Below are 24077 nucleotides of genomic sequence, written 5' to 3'. Positions count from 1 at the left end.
CATTTGAAAGCAAATTATAATTTTATCCTTACTAATGCATGAGCTCCACTAAGTTATGTAATTTTTACATTTTATTTTAATAATTTGATACTAACATCCTTAAAAAATAATTTATTACTTTTAATAATTTATTTTAATTATTTAAAAAATAAATACAATTCATGATTTATATATTAAAATATTAATAGTGAGTTAAATAAAATATATTTGTATTATAGTTACATTTTTATTTGTATTTTTTATATTTTTTGTAACCCCCTCAGACCGATGCGGGTAACCTGATCCGATCTGGAGTGTCATATTAGGGCAACCGGAGCGACCCACTGTAAAAAATAGCGGAAAATTTAAAACTTTTCTTAAAACATGTAAAATCATAAAATGACTTATCAGTGTTCAGAAATAAAACAAGTTTTCAAACTCATATATAAAACAAAATACAATTTCATGCCCCCTAATCACATGTACCATACTCTGCAAGCAACCCCAGAAGAACTCCCTTACTGAAGTCAATAATCGCACTGGTACGATTTTTTTAACCTGAAAAGGTGAGTAACATAGTGAGCTTCGGAAAGCTCAGTAATACAGAACTACCAGATGATGTTGAAAAACGCGCAGATATAGATAAACATATATTTTCTTATTGGTTTCGAACACCTATGGATTTTCATGCAGAGCGGAGATCCTACTGATATTTAAGATAGTAACGGACAATGAGTTTTCAGTTCAGATGGAAATATTTCGGATGTCTAGGTTCAGGAGATCATAATAGGTTATCTAGTGTGTTCCCATAAAACCAGTAAAAAGATACATATTTTTATTTTAAAACATATATATATACACCCCCATCCTTTCATAATCTGTTTGTGTAGGTTCCCCAGAACCATACACCCCGCACAACCAATAAGGCCCTGAGCACACAGCCGAGAAGCCTGCAGATAATCTTCCTCCAACAATAAACACCCCAGATAAAACATTTCTCCGTCGGTAAATGGAGATATTAGAAATCAAAACATAATTCATATAAGATATCAGAACAAAATCCATATCAGAAATCATAACAGAATTCAGGTAATGTATCAAAACAGAATTCAAGTCGGAAATCAGATAAAATATTTATATGATTAGGGAACACACCAGAGTTTACAGATATTATTCAGAGGTACTGAATAATCTTATCAAACAGAAAAACAAGATCTTCAGTATGTCGATAGAATGTTGGAATTTAGAGTCACTATTGGAAGATATCAATAACTGATGGAATCATCAGTTATTCAGAATGAAACTTGAGCTAATAAGGAATAAATGAAGGTTCATGACCTTTACAATCTATGTCGATTACTCGGATTATCTAACAACTCCATATGAATAGCTCCCAAAACTAATTCTTGTCAACTTGTCAATTCATTAACCTTCCAGGGTATTTACTCTTTAATACCAAATATTCTTTTCCACAGATCATCTTCTGAGTTATTACTGAACAGATCTTAAGGAGACGAACATATATTCCAATGCTCTTAATTTCATGTTCACGCTTTCACTATATCATGAACTGCTGACGTGCTTGATTTGTAGTTCATGATCATAAGAACATTATATTATGTATGTTCATTACGTTTCCAGACTCATCCAAATCACTTACTTAATCCTTATTCCTTGAGGTTAATTAATTCATTTAGCAGTCAAGTCCATTACAGTTACTTTAGGATTTTTCAGGGTAATTCAGACGTTTCTGAATTTCATATACATATTGTAATTTTGTTCAATTCAATTTGGTCTTCGTGGTTGATTTGTCGAACAAATATCCAATTCATAATACTGAATACGATATAGAGTTGAGCTAAGCTGAATACTTCCAAAATTATCATCGAGCCACACTTGAGAAGACAAACACACATTCAAGTAATATCTATGTCGTTCAGGTACTGATATAACACTAGCATTGATTGCTCGGCTTAATATGTGATCCATAACTTTTAAGAGCAGTACCGCATCCATGTTTATTTGGATTCCTTAATTAATCCAACACTTCTACTAAGTTTAGGCCATAAGGGTATTTTGGTCATTCTGGTGCTCAGTTTCCTTCCATTATTTTCAGATCTCGAGGATATCCAATCATTCCTGAGCTTAGTGATATTCTTGAGTCATTTTCATTACAGGGGTATTCTGGTCATTTTACAGATCTGGTGTATTTCAATCATTTCCTTCCATTCTGTCTTATTATTTAATTCCAACTTATCATCATTTCCAGACTTTTCAAACAATTCTGATAAAAGAGCACCCTCGATAATTTATTCGTAACTCGGAGATTTTTAGGTCAATTGTCTTCTAAGAAGTTACCAACAGGTTATCAGGAATTTTTTGTACAAAGACATGATCTTAACAATTAAATCTGTAATTCATTGAGTTAAGTACAAATCCTCAAAGTACTTTCTTATTCAGGGTCAACTCGGGCTATTTTTACCTTTCAAGGGCATTTTCATAATTTCTTAACCAGATAATTTCGGTATTAACTCTTAACGAGCATACTTATAATTTAGAGATCCTATGGTTAATTGCTTCCTCGAACATTATCTGATCTTGAAATGATTCATTAACAGACTTTTAGTATATTGCATAAACTCTCTTGGGTTTAAAATCCGGTAATCCACAATTTCCAAGTAAAACTAACATTTCTTATGCACATCACTAGTTTTATCAGATTAATATGTATTTTCATATTTATTAATCCACTTCCAGGGACAATTCTTGTCATTTTACAACATAAGGGTAATTTCGTACCTATTCGAAATATTCTCATAAATTATCATCTAAGTACCTTTAATGAGATAAATTATAATCTACATATCCATAGCTGATTCATTTATCATTTAATTCCAGAACTTGTAATTTAATTTCAATTGTCCTTCAATTTCTTATAATAGTCATTTGAGCCATATTCAGTTACCTACGTTCTACTGCATTCGTATCGAGTGTAGAACTTCATTAATTACACATATGAGACCAAACATTTCCATTCATGCATTTACCAATACCAACATGTTCTATAAAGCATAAAGAGGTAGTAATGTATTACCTCAATTTCTGTGCCTAACTGATCAACCATTAAATTTCATTCGAACGCCCTCAATCTTGAAATCATCTTTCAATAATTCCTCAGATACATAACAATATAAATTCCATAAAAAATGGAGCTTAATTCCGAAAAATGAATCGAATCGGATGATTAATCAGTGGAAACCAACTTACCGGGTTTGAATTTGGAGAAATGGACCCCAAAAACAGATTCATGACATTGAAAAACGTCAGAATATGTATACCCGGTCAAAGTCAAAGGTCGTTTAATGTCCGGTCAACACCGGTCAAAGTTCTGGTCAACGCTAGTCAAAGGTCGACCATTCTACACAAATATCACCCTAACAAAAATTAATTACAAAATTAGCCACTTCTACAATTATTTACAAAACTAACACCCAAATTTTACACAAATAGTACCCAAACAAAAATTTATTACAAAATTAACACCTTGCGGCCAGACGATGCCCACTCTCAGGGGTGACGCGTGAACAGTGATACTGTATCGGAAATTTCCCGGAAAAATTCTTAAAAATTATTTTAAGCGATTTTGAGGCACTTACAAAGCTCGATTCATAATTTTGAACGGTGGAGAGCTCGATTTCAACAAATTCGAAACTTTGACCGCTTCACCTCCTCATGCGCCGCCGCTTACGGAGACAAGGAGGACACCAGTAGACTCAGAACGACACAAGGAACGCGATGGTGCAGGAGGTGTAAAAAACGGATGATCGGATAGTCGTGAATCGACGAAAAACCAACGAAAATTGAGTTAAAACCAACGATACTTCCAACTGAAATTAAATACGAACGACGACGATTCATAACGAAAGGTTTGAGGGATTTTGTTCATCGATCGACAACGAACACGATGGTGGTTTCGGTTCGTCGATCGGAGGTCGGACGACGAGTAAATCAGAGTTGAAAGGAGGGTTGATGAGGAGGAAAACTGGGAAATATGCGCAGAAACAATCGGGGAAATGAGTTTATATTTTCTCATAAAAAATGGTCAAATCATGAGTTTAGCCACTGAATTTTCTACACTTCTTAAAATGGTCTGCCAACTTTGAAATTTTACAATTTAATCTACCGTTTTATTCAAAATACCAATTAAATCCACCACTTTATAATTTTTTTAAATTTTAGCCCCTAAATTGGGGTGTTACATTTTTATTATGGTTTAAATTGATATAGTTCATATATAATAATATTTTTTTAAAATTTGTTATAGCTTAAGTTGATATGATTCATATGTAAGTGTAAATATAATTTAAATGCTATATTTTTAATTTACAATATAATATCTATAATGAACATTTTATCTTTTCAAACTCACTTTTTAACATCAATCCTAAACAATTAAATTTTAAACTACACTTTTATACACTACTTTTAAAAGTTCATTTCTACAATATTTTTAAAAGTCACTTTTCAAACGTCATACTAAACTGACCCTTAATTAATAATCTGTGACGATTATTATTTTTATTACTATTGAAATGAATAGTTGTGTTATACTTCTATTAGGTCATTAATAAAATGCTTGAATTGACATTAACTTTTTTTTCACAGGAAACGATGTAACGATTATAATATATTAAATTGTCACTATTATTATTTATAATTATGACAAACATTTTTTACTAGTAAATTTATCATTTTATAATGATATATTTGTGATAGTCTTAAATTACGTAATAAGTATCATTACAAGAGTAAAATTTTTACTGGCAAATTGATAGTGACTATTAGTAGTTTTGTCACAAATATTAAACTTTTGGTGACAAAAATTTGTACTACTCTATTAATAAAAATAATTGTGATATATTTTTATTTCGTCACTGTTATAATAATAACTGTGATGATTATATTTTTCTCACAATTAAATTCTCACTATAAATATATAATAGTGACACAAATTTCACTTTTACAATTTTTTTTACACAATTAGAATACATAAATTGACACTAATTATTTTCTTGGTGAGAAATTATATGACTGTGACAACATATAAAGTGATCACTATTATTTAATTTTTGTGGTGACAATAAAATTACTTGTCACTTAAAATTTTACTTTTTAGTATGATAAATATTGACATCAATAATAATTAAATTATTGTTAAGGCAAACTAGTTTGGCAAAAGATAAAATTTTGTTATTAGTCCCTGTACTATGTGCAAGTTGTAGTTTTAGTTATTATACTCTAATTTGATCAATTTTAGTTTGTATACATTTTAAAATTTTAAATTTCAATTATAATCCAAATTTTATGACGATTATATGACTAATAAAATTACCTTAACTTTTTAAATATATTTTTATATTATTACAAATTTTATTTTTATTAACTAAATAAATGACCGACGAAACTACAAGCTTTGATAGACCCATTTAATCTTCAATTATTATTAGTTTTTTCTTCAAAAACTTGATTAGATTTTATATGTAACTTATGATTTTATTGGGATATATATGAATTTTGCAAATACCAATTAATTATTAGTACTTATTTTTTTTTAATTTTGGACTTTCACCACAAGGGGTTAATACATTGTCAAATATTTTTATTTTATTTTATTTTTTAAATATAATTTAAGAAACTTGGAATTATTTTAGATTTAAATCTTAATATTTATATGATTATATTTTAAAATAAACCCAATTACTTTTTATATTTATCTTCCACTAACATATTTCATATTAAGAATCATAGAAAGTTTCATTAAATAATAATAATAATAATAATTAATATTATATATTTTAAAATAAATACAATTAATTCTAACAATAGTTTAACATAAATATTAGTTTTCTGTCAACAACAAATATTTCTTGCTTAGCATAGTAGTTAAACATTGCACTCTTTCCCTGAAGGTTCCAGGTTCAATCATCTTAAAAGCCATGCATTGTATTAATTTATCAAAAAATAATATGTGAGGATATCGCATCAACTATTGTTAATGAATAATTAACCGATGTCAATGATTTTAATGCAAGTTCCTAAAGAAGATGAATACAACTAAAAATGTAATATCTATTATAATTGATTTCATAATGAATTTTTAATTAATTAATTTAATTGTTTAGTCGTGATAAAATATTTGCCACCAATAAGGATTATATTAGTGTCTAAATCTCTGTCATTGTTATTAATCTTTATGTGTCGAAAAATGTAGTCACAAAAATACAAGTAATTGAGACAGAACTCATTAAAGTCGTCACTAATATAATAGTGATGAGGTTATTGCTAATAGTGCTGAATATTTGGTCACTAAAAATACTTAGTGTGACAATATTGATGGCCACTAAATATATTTTTTAGTGTCAAACAAATTCATATAAATTTATATTGATAATTGTGTCGAATAGATGATCGTAAAAAATGAACAATTGTGACAAATTTTAGAATAATTGTCACTGATATAATAGTGACGAAGTTATTAGTGAAGACTTAAATTTTGTCATTATGCATTTTAGAATCTAAATACTTTTAGTGACTATTTACGTTGTCAATAAAAATGTATTTCCTTGTAGTGTAACCATATTCACCTTCGTACCAAGATAATAAATATATTTTGAGAAACTCAAAAATTATCTAACGACTATTTCTTAATATTCATCTTTTTATATATTTGATCGATCTAAAGTAACACTAAAAAATAATTTGAAATTAATGTAGTAAGAATGATAAATTTGAAAACAAATTAGAAAGTACTTACGGTTGTTGCATTAAGAATGATCGATTTAAAGTAACAATAAAAAATAGTTTTAGACTGAATATAAAATAATCATGAATTTTATAGGATAAACCATCTACGTTACTTTACAGAGAACAAAAAAATTGTAATACGAAGAAAAAAATATGAATTTTTAGTTCTGTACGAGAGAATTTAGATAAAATTTTCATTTGATTTCATGGAAAATGTTTGAAATTTGTTCAATCTTTCAAGTGACGTCTTAATGAATATTTTAAAGCGTGTTGTGCAATAGGCGTAGGAACGGAACTAAAAATTTATTACAGCAGGTTAAAATATTTTTATTTTTTATAAATATAATTTTTTTAATTGAGTGAGTTTGATAATTTTTTCTTTATTTATTTTTTTAAAAAAATATTTTTTATATATTAATTAATAATTAAAAATATAATTGGCGGTGACTAAGACTCTCCTTACCCCCTACACCTTAGTTCTGCCCCTAAATACGCGGCCTATAATTTTATCAAGTACACCATATTTGTAAGTCGTTTCGTGAAATCACTAACAACTACTACGTTGAGCATATAATAATTGATATGTAGGTGATATTGTACGTTTAACCGTCTGTAATACTCTCGACCCAAACTTTATTAAAAATCAGATCAAAGATATTATATCAACTGACTAAAGTTTAACTTGATTCGAAGAAAAAATAAATCAAACATTTCATCATACAAAACATCATAAATCTCACTAATTTGGACCAAAAGATCAATTATAACAAACTTGAAAATCTCAAGAGAAGGCTTATGATAGTGTTCCCCGCGATACGATCTGGAAGACTTTGGAAACGAGACGGATCCCAACTGCTTATATCCGGGAGATTCGTGATATGTACTGTAGATCTACTACTTACGTCAGGACTACAGTTGGTGACACCGAGGCATTCCCGGTGGAAATCGGACTCCACCAGGGGTCGGCTCTTAGCCCTTACATCTTCGCCTTGATCATGGACGACATCTATTGTGCGACACCAGACGGTGTACCATGGTGTATGCTTTTCGCTGACGACATTGTCTTAGTTGCTGAAACAAAATCTGAGTTGAATAGTAGACTGGCTACCTGGAAGACTGCTTTGGAAGAAAAAGGTTTAAGGATCAATATTGAAAAGACAGAGTATTTATGTTCAAACTTCAATGGGAACCAAAACGATGAAAATGTAGAAGTATGCATAGAAGGACACGTTCTCCCCTCAAAGGATTGTTTCAAGTACCTAAGGTCTATGATACATAAAGATGGGGGTGTAGATGATGACGTTACACACCGTATAAAGGCGGGATGGCTAAAGTGGAGGGCCGCTACTGGAGTTCTGTGTGACAAGAAGGTCCCTCTAAAACTTAAGGGAAAATTTTATAGAATGGCAATAAGACCAGCACTGTTGTATGGATCAGAATGTTGGGCAACCAAGAAGGATCACGTAAGGAGGATTGAGGCCGCAGAAATGAGAATGCTTCGATGGACATGTGGTAAGACTCTGAGGGATATGACGACAAACTCTGCTATTAGGATGTCCTTGGGGGTGGTGTCTGTTTCCGAAAAATTGAGGGAGGGAAGACTACGGTGGTTTGGGCATGTCCTTAGGCGACTACCGTCGGATGCGGTAAGGAGGATAGAGTCGATTACAGTCGACGGTGCCAGAAGGAAAGGACGACCAAGGCGAAGTGGGAAGACTGCTTGAGATCTGATTTGAGGGATTTAGCCCTTACCGAAGACATGACCTCTGATAGGAAAATATGGAGGCTAAAGACTAGGGTAGTCGAGTAGTGTGTGTGTCACATCTATAGGGTGTATCATCTCTGTCTTCTTTTAATGTCTTTGTAGTATTTCCCATGACTTATACTTTTTATACGTTTCTGTTATTGGTATTTATGAAGGATTAGAACTGGGCTTGCTAACGTTGACTTCTGTGTATCATTCTCTTCATGTTTCCTCTTTTAAATTTAGCCGGATCTTATCTTATGTTTATGTCTATATGCAGAGATTCTTTCGCAGGGATTATTATGCAGGGATTAATTCCCGTTACAGACGCACATATGATTTTAATGACTGCATATGAATACTGTTTAGCTATGTATTTATGTATTTATTTATACATGCATTGCATTTTATCTAAATTTTTAATTTTCTGACTGCCGGAGGTCTTCCACGGAAGTTACTCTCAACCTGGCGTTGGGGGTAGCCTACTACCCTACCTCCCCCTTACCCCATACATATGTGAATTGGATTTTGTTGTTGTTGTTGTTGAAAAATCTCAAGAGAAAAACAAAATATCCAGTAAGGGTTAGATAAATAATTTATCCCATTAGGGTTTATCTAAAGGTCTCAAACCCCAATGGTTCCTTCATTTCGAGTGGAAGATTAAAAAGTTTTTTTAACTACGTAAAATTCAGTAGGGGCTAGGGAATTGAAACGGACAACATCCCAAAGATATCTAAAAAAAAATTAAGAAAGACACATAATTATCTACATCTCTTCCTTTTCTTCCTTTACCTACTGACTGGACAGAACATGTTGCTTAATACAAAGACACCATACAAACGACTCTGTCGAAAGGAACGACTAATAAAGTGTACTTGTACCTCACCTGATACATCATATTATGAAAAAGATATTATTCTGAGAATTAATCGAAAATAAATATAAATATGAGTAACATATTTTTTTATATGTAATATTTGAATAAAAAAACCCCAGGGAATACAAAGCCTGAGAGAAAGAATCGAGGGCAAAATTAGCTCAATACGGTACAAAACACTTTATTTAGGGAACTACTTAAATACCATCAGACTGATGCGGGTGAATCGACCTGATTCGAATTGTCATATTAGTGTCACCGGAATGACCCACAATAAAAATTCAAAAAAAATTAATTTTTTTTGTTATTCCATTTAAAACCGTAAAATAATTTATAGATAAAATTCAAGTTCAAAAAATCATTTATATATATTAAAATAAAATCTACCAATATCCAATAGTAAAACAAGTTTCAGACTCGAATATAAAAACATAATACAACCTACATGCCCCCTAATTACTGTACCGTACTCCGCAAGGAATGCCGGTGTGACTCCTTTATTAATGTCAATACAAACACATAATCAAACTCTTTAACCTGAATTGGTAAGTAACAGAGTGAGTTTTAAAAAACTCAGTAATACAAAACTACCAAATAAATGCAATAGATCATCAAGTATATGATAAAGAGAAAATCGCCTCAGTGACCAAAAAAAAGTTATAATATACGATTTTAACCAACTTTTTTTGGATTTGCCAAAATGACCAATAAAATCGCAACGCGAAATAAAAATCGCAACGCGATACCCAGAATCGCAAATCAGTTTCCAAAATCGCAACGCGATTCTTGAAAATCGCAATGCGATAGTACAAATTCGCATTGCGATTTTCCAAAATCGCAACGCGAATATGAAAATCGCAACGCGAACACATAAATCGCAACGCGTATCCGTAAATCGCAACGTGTATCCGTAAATCGCAACGCGTATGGGTAAATCGCAATGCGTATCCGTATATCGCAACGCGTATCCGTAAATCGCAACGATAATCCGTAAATCGCAACGAGAATCCGTAAATCGCAACGCGATATTTAAAGCGCCATTATAATCGCTACGCGTATTTTATTTTCAAATTACAAAAACGAATATTAAGACAAAATCCCGTAATCGCAACTCATAACCTAAAACCTAAAATCACAACTCAGTCCCATCTCCATCTCTCACTCTCTACGGCGAAGAAATCCGTCCCCATCTCCGAATATTTCCGTCCCCATCTCCGGCGAAATCCCTCACAACCATTCACGGTCAGAAATCCCTCACAATATTCAGAAATGGAAAATCAACCTCCGAGGGTTAGTTTTTTTAATTATTTTTATTTTGAAATGTTTGCATTATTGTAGGTTTTTCATATTGAAACTGATGATAAGTTTACTGGTCATTTCAATAATAGATTAACTATTTCACTTAGATTTCATTTCGCGTTACGATTCTGTCGTTGCGATTTTCAAGTTAGTATTTGTCTTTGTCTTTGTTCTGTCTTTTGGTTGAAGTAATGCAATCCATTCAAGTTTCAATTTGCAGAAGAGTCGCAACGAGAGAATGACTGTCGCAACGAGAGAAATGAAAATCGCAACGAGAGAATCGCAACGCGAAACCAAAATCGCATTGCGATTTTCATTTCGCGTTGCGATTCTCTCGTTGCGATTTTCATTTCGCGTTGCGATTCTCTCGTTGCGATTGTCATTTCGCGTTGCGATTCTCTCGTTGCGATTTTCATTTCAACCCAAAGACAAAACAGTGTTGCAAATTTTAGTTTCAAGAATAAACTACTACTTTTTATGTTTATTGTTTTTAGTATATCTTCACAGTGTAGTTTTTGGTATATCTAACTTGGTATGTTTATTGTTTTTGTAGAAATTTTTTTCGGCTCAATTGACCTTGAGAAATAAAGTCAGCCTGGCCACTACAATTGCTTCGAAGCTTTCACCTGCTCAAAGACAATTGTTTGAGGAAACCTGCTTCGGGCCATGGCTGAGAGTACAGCATCCGGGTGGATATGCTAATTTGACCCATTTATGGCTTCAGACCATGACATCAAATCTACCCGACAGTGGAATAGGGTAGACAATCTCGGCATAAGTCTGTCGATAAACTTCTGTAGTGTAGCAATCCATAGCGTATGCGCTTGAATCATCTTGGTTTAAATGAAGAGCAACTTTTATAACATGGCCACACGGATAACCAGATGTTTGCCATTTCATACAACTACACGTCTTTGCATTTAGATCGACTAGCCCATTTAAGTTATTATCCAGTACTTGAAACAAAGTGTTTGAACATGGTTCAACTCTCCATGACTTTGACTTCACAACACGTTTCGTTATCTTTTTTTCAGTCCATGGTGTAACACGATGTTCCAATGTTCCTGTAAATTTAAATAAACAATACTTAGTAAAATATATAAATATGATAAGTTACGAATTCAAAGAAATAATACCTGCATGGTTTCTTTTCTTGTAGTACCACTGTTGAATAGAGGCTCGAAAAAACTCCATTAACATAGTAATGGGTAATTTCCGGGAATGACGACTTAGAGCGTTGATTGATTCTGCACTATTAGACGTCATGAAACCATATCTTACTCCAAGTTGATGTACTCTTGACCATCTTTCAAACCCGACATCTTCTAGTGTTTGAGCACACTGAGGCAAAACACGTCTTAAACAATTTATATGCTTATTGAAATCCACTTCCCGATAAGCTTTTACAGCCTTCCAGTATGTCCATTTGTGCTTTTTTATACCAGCAGACCTTGATTTTAGATTTCTATACAAATGAACACCACAAAGTCCATGAAAAGCATCTGGGAAACACCTTCTAACAGCGTTGTCAATTGAGTTTGCCCTATCGGATATGATTGTCAGATTGCTAATAGGACTTATGCAATCCCTAAGATGCCCCATAAACCATGTCCATGAATCAGAGGTTTCAGATTTGCCAACCCCGTAAGCTATTGGCAATATCCCATTGTTAGCATCCATGGCTACTGCTAATAAGTTTACTCCAAGGTATCGACCTTTCAAATGTGCTCCGTCAACTATAATAACTGGGCGCATGCAAGTAATAAACGAACGAATCTACAAAATATACACAAGAAATATAATCATTTAAATGTGAAATGCATGTAACTAACAAAAATGAGTCAACAAAATTATATTGATTTACTAACCGTAGCACCAATGGCGATAAACAGAAACTCAAAGCGTCCATCTCTATCTGTTTTGATATGAGTTACCGACCCAGGATTTTTCAGCTTTAAATTGTGACAATAAGCCGGCAGTTGGGCAAACGATGCTTCTGGCGACCCCCTCAACAATTCCAAGGCATAACATTTGGCTCTCCAAGCTTGAGAATATGATATACTAATCTTGAACCGAGCATTCATGTCAGTCATAATTTCATGTCCCCGATATACCCTGCCATTCAAAAACATTAACTCAACCAGAAAACCACCCAACACCTTTTGTTTGCCTGTCTATGGTGAGGAAAACTTGGGTTCTTGAACATGTATGTTTATCAATAAAAGTCCTAACTTGAAACATTTTGCAATCTTTTATTCTCTTTGCAATCATACGCCACGTACAGTTTTTGTCAATCATACACCTTGTTTCGAAACGATCTTTGCTTGATTTGTTAACTTTTAGTTGATAGCCATCTTCCACACATTTCGTATACAAAGCTATCTTCAAGTCTTCCTTTGTATCAAAACAATCATCTTTCTTGATACGAATAACTTTTGTGTAACAATCAACTGCTTTCTTTATCAACTCTTCTTCCGGTATCTGAAGTAATTCTGGCATATTCCAGTTATACGCCCGTGGCATTTTCTTTTCTTCGGGGACTTTTTCTTCTTCTTTTTCTTCTTCAGGATTATATGAATTACAGAATGGATGTTCAACATGTTCATTCACAGTCGTAACTTCCTCCTCATTATCATCATCAATACATTCTTCGGCAACGGCTGTTTCATCATCAAAATTCGGGTATTGACCAATATCAAAATCATTACACGCAGGGTCTGTTTCTTCTTCTGAAACATCATCAAAATCCGTGTATTGACCAATATCAAAGTCCGGATATTGACCAAGACCAAATTTCGAATACTGACTAGTACTCACAATTTTTTCTGTTGGCTCATCATCGTCTAACTGGTCAATACGAAAACCGGAATTTGGTGCTGAAAGTTGATTGGGATTTGGATTAGAGAAAGGTTGTGGGTTTTGAGAAAAACTTAGTTGATTACTACCCGCTACTGACCCAACAATACTACTTCTAGGTTCAACAACATACAATGTAACATCATCTTGTGAAACACTAATGTAAGCAATGAATCGTTAAACATCTTCATTGTCGGTTAACAAATAAACTTTACCATTTCTCTGATAAGATAGCCTAAATCCACTTAGGGGCTCTAAATTCAATTTATTTGAAACACGTAGCATTAGAGTTTCATAAGTTAACTTTTGTAAAGACAATTTTAGTTGAAGATTCATGGGTAAAGGCATATATTGTAAAACACCATTACATTATCCCATGACCCTCCAAAACACAAATCTATCCAAACATGATCAACATTAGATGATTTCATGGTTGTAAATTAATTTACTAAACAGACGAGCTGCGAAACTAAAACCTGTTGCCGGATTGGGAAGGATGTCGTTGGATATAGGAACGGATGTCGCCGGAGAGAGTGATAGATGGAGATGGAATGAGTTGCGATTTAGGGATTTAGTTTATGATTTCAGTGTTATATACCCAAAATTTCAGTGTTGTGATTTACAGACATATGCCCTACCGGATTTACAGATTCTCGTTGCGATTTACGGATTATCGTTGCGATTTACGGATTATCGTTGCGATTTACAGATTCTCGTTGCGATTTACGGATTATCGTTGCGATTTACGGATACGCGTTGCGATATACGGATACGCATTGCGATTTACCCATACGCGTTGCGATTTACGGATACACGTTGCGATTTACGGATACGCGTTGCGATTTATGTGTTCGCGTTGCGATTTTCATATTCGCGTTGCGATTTTGGAAAATCGCAATGCGAATTTGTACTATCGCATTGCGATTTTCAAGAATCGCGTTGCGATTTTGGAAACTGATTTGCGATTCTGGGGATCGCGTTGCGATTTTTATTTCGCGTTGCGATTTTATTGGTCATTTTGGCAAATCCAAAAAAAGTTGGTTAAAATCGTATATTATAACTTTTTTTTGGTCACTGAGGCGATTTTCTCTATGATAAATCATAACTTTCCTTAATGAGACACATCGTCAGATTCTATTGGTGAATTCAGTTTCCATTAGTTAACTCTTCAGCTAGAAAGAGAACATAGCCCCGTTGAAAATAGTCATTTAACCATTCTTTTGGCGTAAGAAAGTTGGGTCTAAGCGAAGTTTGAAACTTGATTCTGCTTTTGATAAACTTTAAACATCCATGTTTACATATCCCGTTAATCAGTACCACTACCAAAGCATGTACAACGGTTCTACCATGTTAGTGATGTGAGAAAATGGTGCCGTCACTCAACATAGTAACAAAAAGAACCAGTTGCTCCGGAAACTTCATCGGATTATACATTCGAGAATCACTTCTGGTTGCTTGCTAGTGAAAATGTTAAAGTACACCACTGTGACAACAAATAGTGCTACAGTGGCTGCCGATGCTCCCGCTTGACATTAGGAGATTTCATCTTCTCCAACACCTTAATTTTGTCAAGCAACTCCTGGATGGTATTGGATGCGTCCTAAAAGGCAAACCATTCTCAATAATCATGTCCCTTTCAAGAAAAACACATCTACTACGTAAAAAGATGCGATGAAAGACGATAGAAAGGGGAGTGGATGGAATACAATACTTTTAACTTTTTTCTCAACTTCTCTTCCTCTTCGTCTCTTCGATCTCTCTCCTCTGAGAATATGCCAATGAGGCTTTCTTGTTCAAGGTTCAGTTGCTCAATTTTTTTCTGTGCCTCTGCAAGCTGATAAACAAAATAAATAAACAAATGAAGTGTAACAATTCCTTGCATTTTACTCCAAGCTAGTTGGAGAAGGGAAATACCTCAATTTCGAGTGATTGATGCCTGTTTTTTTCCTCTTGCAAATCGTTGAGCAAATGATCTTGATGTCGTCCTCCTTCAAATTTCTTTAATCTACAAAAAGATAATAGCATCTTTTAGATTGAAGTCAGGTCATCCTGAAACTCGTAAATGATAAAATACATAATTTCTAAAAACCTTTCTTTTAATCTTGAATTTTCCTGTTTCAACTGCTCTATGATATGCAAATCGGTCTCGGGAAGGGATGGATCATCATCATTCCGACCAAGTTCCTGCGATTTGAAGAGAAAGTGATTATTGGAAACACCTAAATATAACGGTTCAGAAAGACCATTTTTTTCTGGCAAAAAACTACACCACAAAAATAACACGTCCGCATGCATGTGCATATGAAAATAAGTGCTTGAAAGAAACAATTGAATAAAAGATAAGCAATGCATAAGAATAACCTTAGACTTTGATCGTGTAACAAACTTTTTATTGCTCCCATTAGCATGCTTCTCAGGCAAGACCTCACACACATTATCGCTGTCATCTTCTGTAGAAGGAGAAGATGATTTAAAAGAGCTTAATCCTTTTCCAGATTTTGGAGTGACCATCGTACAGTTATCTGCCGGTGCCTTTCTGCTATTTTCACCCTTGCTAAACACATGTCCATTTCCACCATCTTTAGGAAATTCCCGACATTCTTTTCCTCTTTTATTCCAATTTGAGGGTGAATACAACTTGTCCGATTCTGTAGACAGTCTCTTGCTGCTGGATGTACTCTTCTTATTAGATTGAGTAGATTGTTGCATATCAAGATTGGGAGAGGCATCTACGGGATCAAAAAGTTAGACATCAATCAGGGAGTAACTTAAAGTTCACTGTCGGCAACAAGCAAGTCTTTAAAACGAGAGAGAGAAGTGGCATACCTCTGTCTAAAGACTGTTCTATACCTTTCTTATTACGCCGTGGAGCATAGCCAATTCTATGACAATTGGTTCTCCTAAAATAAATAAGTTAAAAGCCATTAGAAATTAGCTTGGATCAAAAGCAAGAATTGAAAGAAAAGGTAACATTGTTGGCGACAAACCAGTAAGTTTTTTGCATTTCCTTTAGTCGTGCTTCAAGTCTAGCAAGAACCGTTGTACGCTCAAAACCCTGCTTATCATGAGCTGGCTCAATAAAATTAGCCTCAAAAACACCTGTCATAAGAAGGAAGCACATTAGAACATTTTTTTTGGGGGGGTGGGGGAGGAGGAGGGGGTTGCAAACCCAGCGTGCAAGGACATAAACCAGTGAACTAAATAGGTGTGCCCAGTGCCAAAAATGTACCTATAACCCCACGACCATCACTCCCAGCAGCATTCCAGACCCTCCAAAATGGCTGGAGAAATAGGTTAAAAGAAGGCATCAGGGAAGAGCAATATCAAACGGAAACACATGGATGTAAAATCGACAAGCATGTTAAGCAAAGTGCAAAAACACACATTCATTAAATGCGTCAATTAAAATATAAGTGAAATCAATGGAAGACCCAGAGTGGATTATAAACATCACAAAATTATGCTACCAGAGGAAAGCAGTATCGTACATCTCTCCCTTCTGAAAATCAAATCAGACATCTTAGACATGCATGGAAGGACCCAGTTTACGAAAATATGAAAAAGTATGCAAATTACGAAAGAGAGAACTTAATAAAAGGAATATGTATAGGCAATCCTTCTGATACATCAAATTCGAAGAAAATATGGAACAAACCTTGATGAGTCGTTTTTGTGATAAACATTAAAACCTTGAACATCAATATGATATTTGGCATCTTTCACAAAACCAATGGTCACCACAGCAACCAGCTGATGACAAAAGTGACGAAAATCAGCATCAAACAAGCATATAGCAAAGCAAATAGAAGATAAATATAATACTACTCAATTATTATTACATTCAAATCCTTGGGAGCTCCCTCAGCACTGGGATTTGGTCTATAAGTTATCATCTCAGTCAGCATCATATCATTAACTATGTTGTGGTGCTCAACATCTTTCCCACGTAGGATGATTCTGAAGTTAGGTGGAAGTCTCAAATAAAGAATTGATACATAACTCTGCCAAATGAACACAGAAAGTAAATTATAATCAATAATATATGCCAAAAATATATGTGCTGTCTCAAGCTAAGGCATAATAAAACAAAACGAGCATCAACAGTATAAATCATAATTTTTTCTGCCAGAAAATATGTGTTACCCTCAATGAATGTCTATACGACAAAAAGTGCCTAGAGTTCGGAAATTCTTTAGCCATTTGTATATTTTTCTCATCACGGTTAACGCCTCTGAGTTGGATATCCTGCCAAGAATAATTCACCCCATAAATTTAACATAACAAATGCATTCTATTCTGTTTGTATTTGGATTTTAATAGTAAAGAAAAAGTCCAGAACAATTGAGACATACATGTTGGTCAGCATGAAAATCAAGCTCCGATAGCCCCTGGTCATCCTCCCAGAGATATATAATAATTCGTGTCCCGTGGTCTTTCATGAGATTGAACTAGAAACAGGAAAAGTAAACAATTTACCACAATCATAATAGAAAAGCACAAAGCAAGAAAAGCTAAACAGACAAGTACCAATTACCAAACGCATAATGAAAAAATAATGGACAAAAAAATGCTGACAGTAAGGGAATACACTGACAACAGTGCAAAAGCAAAGAATATAAGTCAGAATATGAAACAGCTACTTTCCCAGACACATCTTCAGCAATCATCTTTCTAATGGCAACAAAATTGTGCTTGTTTCCTTTTGCCAATCAAAATGATTTTAACTCAAAAACAAAATCTTGGACCATAACTTGGAATTGTGAAAGGAGAACCAGAATTACCTGTCGAAGGAGGTCTACTTCACTTGAAAATGGAGACCACTGTAGTATAGTGTCTACATTCCTATCCCAATCACTGACAGTAGATCGCATCAACTTCCTCCATTCATTTTGTTGCCATTCATAATCTAGCTGTTCATTTCAATCCCCATAAAGATTAAAGGCACAACTAGAGCATAGTTTCTGCAGTAGCTTTCCATCTTTAAGTACATAAAATTCTATGCTACACAGACATATGATCCCTCAACTTTATCTTTTATTTTTTCTATCCTGAAAGAAATGACTTCTAGCATGGCTTCAATAGGCAAATAAAAAACAGAATTACTTGGCTTAAGCACAAGATTATTTAACCTCTAGTTTTATGTAAGCCATTCATAGGAGAAACACCATAAATTAACAACCTCTGCAGTGAATAACGGGATGATTGAGAAAATAACAGACTAAACCAATAAAGATTCTATGCAGTTCATAATCTAGCTGTTCATTTCAATCCCCATAAAGAATAAAGGGCACAACTAGAGCATAGTTTCTGCAGTAGCTTCCATCTTTAAGTACATAAAATTCTATGCTACACAAACATATGATCCCTCAACTTTATCTTTTATTTTTTCTATCCTGAAAGAAATGACTTCTAGCATGGCTTCAATAGGCAAATAAAAACAGAATTACTTGGCTTAAGCACAAGATTATTTAACCTCTAGTTTTATGTAAGCCATTCATAGGAGAAACACCATAAATTAACAACCTCTGCAGTGAATAACGGGATGATTGAGAAAATAACAGACTAAACCAATAAAGATTCTATGAAGTTCATAATCTAGCTGTTCATTTCAATCCCCATAAAGAATAAAGGGCACAACTAGAGCATAGTTTCTGCAGTAGCTTTCCATCTTTAAGTACATAAAATTCTAAGCTACACAAACATATGATCCCTCAACTTTATCTTTTATTTTTTCTATCCTGAAAGAAATGACTTCTAGCATGGCTTCAATAGGCAAATAAAAAACAGAATTACTTGGCTTAAGCACAAGATTATTTAACCTCTAGTTTTATGTAAGCCATTCATAGGAGAAACACCATAAATTAACAACCTCTGCAGTGAATAACGGATGATTGAGAAATAACAGACTAAACCAATAGCATGGAGTAACGAATTGGTGATTCACTTAAGAAAATTCTCTCAAGCTTGCATATTGTCAAAACATAAGTTGAGCTGAAGAAATAAACCTTCTATTGCATTGAACCTATACTCATTTGGTTATAAAAGTTACTACCACCATTCTAAATGCAATGAGAATTACAACCACCATATTCATCATGCAGCAACGTAAATTTCCTAGTTGTCATTACCATGGGCACCACAATGTCTTCCATTCCTGTGCTTGTCAAAAAAGTGTAGGATAGCAATCCAATGCTCTGCGTGGGGCTACAAGCAAACCAGATAATAAGATTACTTGTTGTAGCAACAATAAATAAAAAGTGGAGTTCAAATAGGAAGTAGAAGAATTTTTGTATGTAAAAAATAAAAGCATAAAATCCAATAATGATGGCAGATATGCATGAAGAGAAAACACATGGTCACACACAAATATTTGGAAATTATTGCCACTGTCACAACAATGCATCAGGACCCATAAGAAGAGGATGAACACAAGGTGAAGATTATTAGCCACAGCCAGACTCAACGGGCAAAATGTTCATAATCAAATAAGTCATTGAACAATACCCATTTACCCTTTAAAAGAACCGAATCTACTCAAAATTAACCACTAGTACCTTGGTCTAAGTAAATACTGATAAACCAAGTACAACCACTTTATTTAATTTCTCAAGTAGGCACAATACACAGTTACCACTTAAGTAACACACACACAGCAGAAAAGTTTTTTTTTACCAATAATTCCATGAAAATGAAGTTACACAAACCCATCATAAACAATTGAATTAACAATATTATACTAGCTCAAAAATATTAAGAAAGACTAACTGCTTTCCATCTTTTCCACAACACCGAGAAAATACAATAACATCTGCACCAAGCCTCATGGTACTAGTCTTGAATCCATTGCCATCTGTAGAAAAGGAATATGAGAATTAAAACTGCTTTACGAGGAAGACAAATAAGTGGTTATAAAGTATTTCTTTTCCAAATGATAGAAATTCATACGTACATTGTCCAATGGAGTTTGCTACTTTGCTTTTTGCAGAATATCCAAGGGACATGCAATGCCGCATTTTATCAGGATCCATCCCACCACCATTATCTGCAATTAAAATGTGATAAACATCCACAACTTGTCATGTTATCAACACAAAACTGAAAATCTTGTTTCTTTCAGGACCAGAGAAAATGTGATACTTTTTCCATATAACATCATTAAAAGGGTGAAGAAAATAAATACACCATAAAACTAACTATTTCAAGAAGCAACTTTAAATATATAGAAATAAGCAACTCAAAATGCATAATAATCATATCACATATGTTAGACGTAGTGAAATACCTTCAATTACCAAGATTCTATTACCATCCTTCTTACTTTTGAGCACATCTATGTTAACATACGTAGCTCCATTGCAAACCTGAAATCAGAAAATGAAAGACACTTGCAAAACTGGGAAAAGGAAAGCAAATATTACACAATAGGAAAAGGGTTGGCTTCAAGTACCTCGTCCAAAGAGTTGTCCAGAAGTTCCGCAAAAGCTGTAGAAGTAAAATAATAAACATAGCCAAGAAGGCCCATAAAAGCAAGGAAACGTTAACAAGAGAAGAAAAGCAAAAATGCATAGCAAAGATATGAATATATGTTAGGCAACTCTACCTCCAAGGGCCCATTTATGACTCGTTGCGTTGGAATGTAGAAATTTTGGATGAACCCTGACATGATCCATACCACCTACAGTCAAATGAGATTAAGGGCACAAGCATTGAACAAAGTCAATAAATAAAGAAACCGATATCAAGCAATTACATGTTTAGGCTCCGCATGATTAAATTATAATTTGAACTTCCCAATAAATTTAGAAATGCAAAAACAGAGTTAAGGGTATAAAGAGGTCAGCATATTTTTCAAGCAATGCAAAACTCAAAATGCAGACACCCCACTGTCTTCAAGTTTGCTCATATAACTTGTAGATTCTCATCTTCCCATGGCAACATACAATATCATATACTAAAAAAAGATTCCAAAATGTCTTTGCTTCTCTAGGTTTCAAATTTGGAACCAAATTAACATTGTCATCCTGCAAGCAAGATACATAACTAATAACTTGAAATACAACATTATTAATCAACAGTAATACCTGTAGATATCTCCCAAGCGCTAGATGGACCAACATCATAATCCCCGGCCTTCCAGAACTGCTTGCAAATCACAGTTGAACTCACACTACTAGTTGCCGCCTGTTCCAGCGAGTTCGTCGTCGCGGAAGCCTCCGCCACCGTCAATGGCATAGAAGCCGGTCATCCGCGGTAGAGAAGCCAAAACCCCACCGGCAGCACAAAGCCAACATCATTCACCTTCCGCTTCTTCGAAGCCCTACCTTCAGGCCCTTCCCCTGCAGAAACGGCACCGTTTACATTATCGTTCTCGTCCAGATCGCCTGAACCGCTCGAGTCCGAATCGCTGCTACTGCTGCTGAGCTCGATAACCGAGGAAGTTTGTTGCCGTACAACTCCGCCTACTCTCCCTCTTTCAGCGCTTAACGTTTCCATAATTTCTTCCTTCACGCGAACTTCCATGGCCTAACGGCCAAATAGAAACAAAGAAAAAGAAAAACGGAAATTCTGGAAAATGTAGAAGAAAAAGAAGAAAGTTCAAAATTCAGAGATTCATTAGCTAAAACGCCTTTGCATGTGAGATTTGAAAAGTTTAATCATCCAGACAAGTACAAATCCAGATTCTCGAGCAAACTCTTCTTTCGCTTGGGGAAAAAGGTTTAAGGAATGAATGAACTTGGATCTTTAACTTTTTTCTTATCAAAGAGAACTTCGTTCAATTAAAAAGGCCGAATGAAGGAACTTGGATAGAATACATGAAAAATACATAAATATGTCGGCGTTTGGGCTTCTGGAGTCAGTCAAACGGTTGTCGAGTTTCCGTTTTTACGTCGACTCCTCGGCTTTCCTGACGGTTTATGCTCTCCAATTGACTATCCGAGCCCAACTGTAATTCATATAACTTATATTTTGGCCTTAGGCCCATTTTTAATTATGTAGTGAATTAATTATTCACCCACAAATTACAGTAAATAATTAAGATTACATCTTTAATGCACATCATTATAGGTTAATTTTATTAAAATCAAGAAGTGGTCTAAGTACGTAGAGGGTGATATTTTTTTCTCTGTTATATGGGTTCGGATAATATTATCTACCATGAACAGAGTGACCTTCGTGGAAATGAATTGTTGTTATCCTTTGAGATCCAGAGTTTGAGCACAAAAAATATCAAGGGTGTGAGCGTTTAATGTAAAATGATTGAGAGTTATATTTGAACAGATAACTTACCCTAGATTAATAAAAATATTATCTATAGAATATACATAAACTTATTCAAATAGAAAAAAAATAAGGGTAAACTACAAAAATGGTAATTTCTGTTTGAATTTTATAAATTTTTCTTCACTCAATTAAAAAAAAGAATTTGTCACTTTCGTTTAATTTAAATTAAGATGTTGTCACCGAAGATTAACTGTCATTAAGCCTTTAGCAGTTTGCTAATGTGGCACGGTAAATATATAAAATTAAAATTATATCATTTTCACGTAAATAATACGTGGATTAAGTTTTGGTTACTTTACTTTCAAAAAACATAAGTTTTGATCACTTACATTATTGTTTTATTAAGTTTGTGTCACTTACGTTATCGTTTAATTAAGTTTTGGTCGCTTGGACGTTGGATGAAGTTAGTTTGATGACGTGACCCGTTAGTAAAAAGATTTAAATTTTATTTTAACTCCTAAACTTTAGATAAAATATCGATTATAAGTTTTTTTTTTGTAAATTCAAATATGCATTTAATCAAAGCAATATATTAAAAATTAATATGTGTACTAGTTTGATTTTTTTAAAATATTTAATATGTTTACTAGTTTAATTTTTTTAAAATATTTGCTAACATTAAATTAACTATATTTATTTAAAAAATTAATAAAATTATGAAAAATATAAAGTAAATATTAATTATTTTAATAAAAATTATTTTAATACTTTTATTTTATTTTTAAATATATTACATTTTTATTTTTTATTAATTAACTAATTTAATTATATTCAATTTTTTTTATTAAACTCAAGTGATTATAAAATAACATTTATTCTAAATATTAAATAATTATACCTTTGATTTTTAATTAGCTCAATATGTATGGAAAGTTTATATTATGTTGTCAGAACAGTAGTAGTTGAATCATTAAACAATTAAAAAAAATTAATCTGCCCTCCACTAATTACCTTAATTATTGCATTTAAATAAAATATCACATTTGTTGAGCTGTAAAGCAATACGGGGAGGCGATCCGTACAAGTAAAAATGGAAAAACCAACAACAATTTTTTTTTGAAATTTAAATGTACAAAGCATTAATGAATAAAATAATGTCAGGATAATAAATAAATGTATGGAATATTTAATTAAATAATTATTTAATATACAAATCAAGTTGCCTATTAAATAAAGATTATTGTTTTTTTTGAAATCTCGAGTTCAAACACTATAAATATCACGGGTGTGAGCGTT

The 24077-nt window shown here is 33.4% G+C and overlaps 1 pseudogene; it reads right to left on the bottom strand.

Annotated features, from left to right (window-relative positions):
- Positions 1-14818: 14818 nt before the first annotated feature.
- LOC120174236 lies at positions 14819-22295 on the bottom strand (annotated as a pseudogene).
- Positions 22296-24077: the final 1782 nt, after the last annotated feature.

This window comes from Hibiscus syriacus, unplaced genomic scaffold, assembly GCF_006381635.1.
Source record: "Hibiscus syriacus cultivar Baekdansim isolate YM2019G1 unplaced genomic scaffold, ASM638163v2 tig00112044_pilon, whole genome shotgun sequence".
In the NCBI taxonomy this organism is placed as follows: Eukaryota; Viridiplantae; Streptophyta; class Magnoliopsida; order Malvales; family Malvaceae; genus Hibiscus; species Hibiscus syriacus.
Note: the sequence above shows the minus strand (reverse complement) of the source record. Positions and strands in the feature narration are given on the sequence as shown.